At 40.1% G+C, this 8,323-nt stretch overlaps 1 long non-coding RNA gene across 1 annotated transcript; it reads left to right on the top strand.

Moving 5' to 3' along the window:
* Window positions 1–3,710: 3,710 nt before the first annotated feature.
* LOC135427265 (uncharacterized) lies at window positions 3,711–5,974 on the top strand. The gene is made up of 2 exons (XR_010436016.1): window positions 3,711–4,334; window positions 4,388–5,974. It is a non-coding gene; the product is annotated as an uncharacterized LOC135427265 (long non-coding RNA).
* Window positions 5,975–8,323: the final 2,349 nt, after the last annotated feature.

Below are 8,323 nucleotides of genomic sequence, written 5' to 3'. Positions count from 1 at the left end.
TCTGAGATCCTTGCGTTCATACATACGGACAGATGGACAGACAGACAGACGGACATGGCTAGATCGACTCGGCTATTGATGCTGATCAAGAATATATAAAGTGGGGTCGGAGATGCTTTCTTCTGCCTGTTACATACATTTGCACAAACACATTTCACCCTTTTTACCAATTTTCAATTGGTTCAGGGTATAAAAAACGGCTTCTCGAGTATTTACTAAATGTATCAAGAGTATACCTCTTATTATAAAACTGTTTGTCCTGACTGACTGATTGGTGATCAACGCACAGCCCAAACCGTAAGAGCTAGGAAGCTGAAATTTTCACTATAGTTTTAGGTTTTGGGAAATGCCACCCGCAAGTGTGGAAAAATCGCGAAAAACGTTTGTATGAAACTCTTTTGTTTACCATCCATTCGGCCTCAAAATCATTTTCAAAGATCTTTGTTCAAACTCATTTGATGGGTGTTCCACACTTTTCCAAAAGTCCATTCGTCCTTGGTGGAAAAGTGGGTCAAAGATTTGTTGGGTGATCTATATAAAAAATCATTTAAGGCGTGTTTCCCATTTTTCGCAAAATTTTTTTGATGAAGTTTTAAGTATTGTCCGATTTGCTTCAAACTTATTTTCAAAGCTCTAAATAAGGACTTTATGTATACGTGTTTCAGTGATTTGTGAAATTCCACCCACACCAGTGTATGAAAGTAATATGTTTACCGTCCGTTACCATAAATTTCAAAGCTTTTTGAGAAAATTTTGTTTTATACGTCCTCGGGCAACGCCGGGTTATACCCGCTAGTTTTTATATATAATTCGAGATAATAAAGTCGTTGCGTATATGGACGACATTACGATAGCAAGTAAAAATATATATTTTAATTTGGAAGTCTTAAGATCGGTATTTAAGCGGTTAGTTGAGAACAAATTAGAGTTGAGATTAAATAAAAAGTGAGTTTATGCAAGACTAACTTTGTCTTGGATTTCAAATATCAAAGAAGGGTATAAAAGCTGACGTGAAAGGGCTTGAGGTGGTAAAGAACTTTCCCATTCCCTATAAAACTCAAGCGGTACAAAGTTTTCTTGGACTTTGTTTATACTTAAGATCATTAAAAAATTTTCTATAATTGCCAACAAATGTATGATTTACTAAGAAAAGATAGAGTATTTAAATTCGAAGAAAAAGAGATGAATTGTTTTGGGTAATTGAAAGAAAAACTGTCCCATATTATATTTTTCTAAGCGTACAACGGAAGCGGAACGAAATACCACAGTTTTAAGTTGGAGACTTTAGAAATTATGTATGCACTTCGTTGATTTAGGACATATTTACAGGGAAGACGTTTCAAAATTATATCAGACTGTAACTCTTTGGCTTTAACGCTAAATAAGGAATATCTTAACCTGAGAATTGCTATGTGGGCCTTAGAGCAGCAAGAATTTAATTATGAGCTAGCTTATAGAGTTGGTAAGCAAATGCAACATGTGAATGCTTTATTAAGAGTTTATAATACGATTTTGATAACAGATGCGCGTAGTTTTGGCACGAAATTTATAGTTTGTCAGACTAAAGATAAAGAAGTACAAGAAGCTATGAAATTATTAGAAAGGGGCGAGCTTAAACTGTTTGAAAGAATGAAGAACCATGTTTTGTATAAATACCATGACGAACTGGAGCATATTGGAAGAGAGAAAATGTTAGACCCCATTGGAAAATCATACTGGTTTCCTAACATGAAGGCCAAAGTTATGATATTGAAAACTGTTTAAAACGTATAGCATATTGACCTAAGATAGGAAAGAAAGGTGGGATATTATAGAGTATACCTAAAAGAAGTTATACCCTACCAAAGTTATGATATTGAAAACTGTTTAAAACGTATAGCATATTGACCTAAGATAGGAAAGAAAGGTGGGATATTATAGAGTATACCTAAAAGAAACAGACGATTTGACTAAATCCACATAGTAGTGCAAGGTTTTACAAAATTTTTTGGACTGTATACAACAAATAGCAGGCAGGTTATAAGCTCATTAAAAGATTATTTTTGATCATATAGCAGGCCGAGCTGTATAATATCTGATCGGGGGAGCTGTTTTACATGGACGCAGCTCGAAACATTTTTACGGGAAGCAATGTGAAACCTATAAAAATTGCAACGGGTTCTCCTTAAGCGAATGGGCAACTGGAAAGCACAAACAGAAGTTTAGGTCACATGATAGCAAAGCTAACTGAACCTGAAAGTAAACAACATTGGGATAGGATTATTGAAAAAGTTGAGTACACTCAGCATTGTATTTGGATTAGCGCATAAGGGAGAGGTCAGTGATGGATTAATGCAAAAGTTAGAGGAGATGAGACAGTTAGATACAGTTATTGAACGAAATTTGAAAGATATTAGAGAAAAGGCAACAGATTAGAATCAGAATAAATATAATGTTCAGGATTATGTAATGGTGGAAAACTTTGATAGCAAGGCAGGAGTACCGAGAAAATTGATACCTATAAACAAGGGCCCATATATTACAGATATTTGTCAAAGATATTGATGGCTTTTAGTTATCTCGAAATCCTTATCAGTGTGTTTGGAGTGCTCAAAATATTAAATGCTGGATTTAATAGACATAATAAGTAAACTTAATCTAACGCAACATAATACTAAGTATAAGGGATAAGACTTAAAATATATTGTAAAAGGTAAAATGTAGTATTAGATTTTAGTGTAGTAGGTATAAGTATATTATAAGTGAAACAGAGGACTATCTCATGGTCAGGATATCCGAGTTGTAACAGGCTTGGTCATCTTGTACGGTGTAAGGGCCTAGTCAGCTGCTAGTCCGCTGTAAATGAAATACTATCTTAAAATAAAAGACTATTACACAATGTTATTAAATCTAATTATTGACGACACTATAATTATTCAATAACTTTTTTTTGTGGACGGGAGGTGTAATATAATAGCAATTAAGATTTTCTTTTCCATGACTTGCGGCCTTTTGTAGTCGTCTTAGTAAATCGTCTCGAATTCTTTTATGCCAAAGCGCTGGTCGCTTTTTGACTTCGTCGCCGCTGGATAATGGACGTTTTTTGTACGCCAATATTTTCGGCTCGTGACCGCGAGGTTCATTGACAAGCTTGTAAGCTTTGCTTGCTTGCTGTTACTCACGAATAGTTTTTCGTCATACACACAAATACTTTGAGTACTTATTTCCTGTATTTTAATTAAGTGGGGTGAGCCAAACGAGAGACTAGCACGCAGCGCCGAAAATCGGCCAGATAGGGGGAAAAAAAGGGAACCAAAATTTTTCCCTTTTTATACGCTGAACCCATTGAAAATATGTAAAAAGGGTATTATGTATTTGTGCAAATGTATTAAACAGGCAAAAGGAAGCATCTCCGACCCCATAAAGTATATATATTCTTGATCAGCATCAATAGCCGAGTCGATCTAGCCATATCCGTCTGTCTGTAAGTCTGTCCGTCCGTCCGTATGTATGAACGCAAGGATATCAGAACCTATAGGAGCTAGAGACTTGAAATTTTAGCTGTAGGTCCTCCTAATGCCCGCACAGATCGAGTTTGTTTCCGATATTCAATAACTTTCCCCGTTTCCAAGTAATCGATAAAAATCGATATCGAAATCCAGTTCTTTGAGCAATTTCGGCAAATAATATGAGCTAGAGTCACCCAACTTGACATGTAGCTTCTAGAATAGTATATATATATCAAGTATCTTTCATTTTACACCTATCGCCTGCTCCCCGCTACCACCGCAACGCTTTAGATCATGTTAGTAAACCAACATGTATTGCCTTCCTATTTAAGTCACAATTTAAATGCGATTGTCATTTTGAAAATACACGAATATTTCATAGAATTATACAATAAGACCTACTGCTGAATTTCATCAAGATAGGTTAAGAAACACAAAAGTCAGGTGCGCACGTGTTAGCAGCAGCTACCGCAAATTCCAAGAATTTCTGTATACATGTGCGCGTCTGCTTCTATCAACAGCATTGCAATTGCGATTGTATTGTTTTCTATGCTGCTATTTGAATTCGTTTTTTTCTCACTGAGCCTTAATTGTTGGTGTTGCTATTGAGTAGAGGCGGCGGAAAGTATCACCATCAGTTACGAGTTCGAACCCTGCCCAGGAAACTATTTTTTTTTTTTGGCTAGTGTGGCTGTTGCGTAGAGGTGGCAGCAAGTAATGCGAGTTTGAACCCTGACTAGCTGGCTGCCCGACGTGGAGTACGTGGTGGACCTGAGGGCGTTAATGCACCATCCTGAGAAAGGAACTGAGCAGGATGGACGAGAACGCGAGCCCACAATATAAATTGTATGTCCGTAGGCATGACTTCTTGTTTTTACCCAAGCTCATACTTTTTGCAGTCCAATGCGAAGGAATAAAACTGCATGGTCAGAAGTATCCTCTGGTCTCGCGACTTAAAGTTGGGTGCGGAATAAGCGCATATCCGGGCGTCGGGCAGGCGCCATGAACGAACGTAATAAACAACCCATTTCAGACGACCCTTCCGCTGGCAGTAAGGACGACGATGCAACGAGGAGAGGCGGCCAATAGGATGATCGGCCAGAAACTGGAAACACCCGTCAAGCGGCGTCGGATATGTTACTGATGCGGTCAAGAGAGTGAGGGGCCGGATCCCACGGCCAGGGTAATCATTCTCATAACTCACTGAGACTCGTGCTAGCAGGCGAACGAGCCGTGGAGCTGAGCCCGGCCGCGGGAATCCGCAACAAGGCTAGCGAGAGTGAATGGTCTGAAATAGGGAGTCTGGACGGCGAGGACGTCTGGCCAACAGGCCTGGAGTCTGGACGGCGAGAACTTCTAGCCAACAAGCATGGAGCCTGAATTGCAGGTGCTTCTGAAAGAGGAGTTGGCGAAATTCGAGGGGCTTGAGGGCGGATCCCATATAGCCAGCCATCGGATAGTAATGAAGAACAACTAGGTACCCCACGTTGCAACGCGTCATCGACGAAAAGGTGGAGGAACTGCTCCGGACGGGATTCATTGAGCAATCCCGAAGCCCGCGAAGCGCGCCGATCGTGCTAGTGAAAAAGAAGATAGGGAAATGACTACCGGATGATTACCCCTGCACTCAGATAAACCACATATTAGACCGCCTACAACCAGCGCGTTTAATCTCGATAATGGATTTGAAGCATGGATACTGGCAAGTCGTGATGCAGGAGAGTAGCGAGCAGTATACAGCATTTACGGTTCCAGGTCGGGTCTATACCAATGGAAAGTCAGCTTTCCGCAAGCTCTACTTTCCAGAGCGAATAGAACCTTACACGTTTGCCTATCTGGCCGACATTATCAAAATAGGCGGGCGTGAGAGACTAATTTGAGGCTAAAGCAGGAAAAGTGTCTATTCTTTCAAAAGTAGAACTGCATCAGCGTCTGGGAATGGCATCGTGGTATCGGTGATTCGTTTCAAATTTTGCATCAAGAGAAAGAAAAATGTGAGATCGCGCAACACAGAATAGCAGGCAGTGTTGGTACAACTAAAGGAGCGCCGGATCTCTGCCCCGACCCGTGCATGTCCAGACTTTGACATGATGTTCGTATTGTATCGACTATGGACTCGGCGCTGTCCTTACGCAGACGATTCGAAGAAGAGGGACGTGTATCTGCATAAGCCAGTAAGAAACTCTCGATGGCAGACATCAACTATTCGGCCTCGGAAAAGAAGTGCTTGACGATAGTATGGTCAATTTGGAAGTTTAGATGCTACCTGGGTGGTCGTCATGGACCATATGGCGCCCAAGTGACTGAACTCGATAGAGTCCGTCCGGAAGGATCGCTCGATGGTCCCCGGAGCTATAGGAGTTCGAATTCGGCGTACAATACAGACGAGGGGTAAAAATTACATTAAATTCATTAATATGTATGTGGTATGTAAACCTAACGATATGTAGGCAACAGCATAAAAATTAACAGTTGTTAATTAATAATATGAAGTTTGCCACACGGAGTGGGTCAATCAAATGTTAAGTTAAAGGAGAAAAATCACCGCTGGGTTTATACTGATAACAGCATGAGCGAGGAGTAATTAGGCTTAAGTAGGGAGCAAGAGAGGGTTAAAAGATGGCGAAGCTAAGCAGCAACTTGACTTTAAGGTGAACAAACGTATGTAGCGCACATATGAGCGGAACATCAAGAAGTTTGGTAGAACTATTTATGTGTGAAGGTGCTGCAGGACCATCGAAGATATTTGCGGAATAATAGAAAACGAAATCAAACGCGGTCTTATCATTTGGTTCTTTTTTATCGTTCGGCAAGCAAGGGTGAACAGGGCTAACTTTGCCTTAATCTCGATTCCACTAATTTTAACAGCACCTACCTATCTCGAACTGCTACGGAGCAATCATAACGCCGGCCACGACTTTTGTAGCCGCCATGTCGCGAAGCGATCCCGACCGGCCAACTAGCCTTGCTTCACGGATTGTCAAATTCCTCTGATGAGACCCAAAACAATTCTGGCCACTGTCGTTACATGAGATTCGAATTTAAGTTTGTTATTAATAATGACACCTGGATCATTAACATTATTTTTGGTATTGTTAACACGCTCGAGAGGTAAGCTATCAAGGGTGAAAAAACTCATTTGAGGAAGGCTTCTATAGGAAGTCATTACATTACAACTTTAGGTGCTTCGGCACAAAAGTCAATGCCGTGACAGCTGCCCAATGTACAAAAATAAACTAAACGAGGCATAAGCAAGTCACGGCTTGTGAGCAACTCTGCACCCAAGCTAAATAAAAGCGTCGCTGGTAATCAAGTGGTAATAATTTTGAGTGTGAAGTCTTAATACAGTTTTATGGTGATTTATAGCAGCGTAAATAGTATGGTAATATCACAACGACAATGCACGCCAACCAAGTAATTTCATAAAGAGGTCTAATAAAAGAATGAACCCAATGACAGCACAAGCAGTAAAGCACTGTTAGTGCGTCGATGATTTTATCTACAGCGGCCGAAGTTGCAGTTGAAAAGCATCAACGCCTCTATCAACGTCATCATATTCAAAAAGGTATGGAACGAGATGGATACTGCTGAATGAACTCGTGTTCTTGTTCAAATTGGGCTATCTGAGGCTCAACCTCCTCTGCAAATGTGAGCTACCAACAAAACATTAACTGCTGCAGGTCCTCATTTCTATGTTCGATCTGAAGACCATGCTGCAAATAGTGTGGCGGTCCTCGATTGAGGGTTATGAAAGCGAATCTTTGCAGAGTTTGCCATTTAAAATTTCAAAGTGCTGCTTTTAAAACGCAGTGTAAAATTTGTTGGCGAAATGGCAACGAAGCAACGGTGCTTCGTACTGGCGCGTATCGATAGCAATTTATACCTAAGCCATGGGGTACTGGTGCGTTTTCAACACGATTGTGATAACACTGCAACAAATGCATTGCGCTGTAATAACCCCAGCAAATGGTTAAACCATCAACGGGCAGAATACACCAGCAAAAGCTTTGCATCCCCTGAATAAAACTGAATACATATTTTTAGGTGACAACAAGCTGAATGTCAGTAAAAGAAAACTCTTAGGGCCTAACCATAAAATGTGTTTCCTTATAAGCATCGCGGTGTAACATCCCCAATAGCTATGCCCAACGACACCCAGAGTTTGTACTATATTCTGCCCCAATATACCATATTCATACCACACGTGTCAATTTTAACAAGTAAAAGGTTCTAGTCGGGAGCTCCCGACTAAGGAATAACTTGAACCCTATTACTTCAACACCAAATGCAGGTCGCGCTACGCGCTCGTTTTCTTAGTAGTAATAAAAATAAATTAAAAACTAAAATAAAAGTTTTTTGGCAGGGTTCGAACTTGCATCCGACTGCACTACGTACTGCCGCCTCTACTCAACAGCCACACCAATAATTGAGTTTTAATGAGAAAATAACCAATTAAAATAGCAGCACAGAAATCAATACAATCGCAATTGCAATGCTGTTGATAGAATTCAAAGCAGACGCGCATGAATGTGTGTGTACATGTACACAGAAGTTCTTGGAATTTGCGCTTGCTGCTGCTAACACGTGCGCACATAATTTTTGTGTTTCTTAACCGATCTTAATGACATAACAGTAGATAACAGTAGAATATTTGTGTATTCTTAAAAAGCATATAAATTGTGGCTTAAATTAGTGGGTAATACAAGTTGGGTTATTAACTTAAATTTTAGCTTTTCGGTGGTAGCAGGGGGGTAGCGATAGGTAAAAAATTAATGATATTGATATATCTGCGCGGGCCCTAGGAGGACCTACATACCAAATTTGAAGTCTCTAGC

The sequence above is a fragment of the Drosophila montana genome, unplaced genomic scaffold (genome assembly GCF_035044405.1).
Source record: "Drosophila montana isolate Dmon_TW-CO22-7 unplaced genomic scaffold, ASM3504440v1 contig_2159_1, whole genome shotgun sequence".
In the NCBI taxonomy this organism is placed as follows: domain Eukaryota; kingdom Metazoa; phylum Arthropoda; class Insecta; order Diptera; family Drosophilidae; genus Drosophila; species Drosophila montana.
Note: the sequence above shows the minus strand (reverse complement) of the source record. Positions and strands in the feature narration are given on the sequence as shown.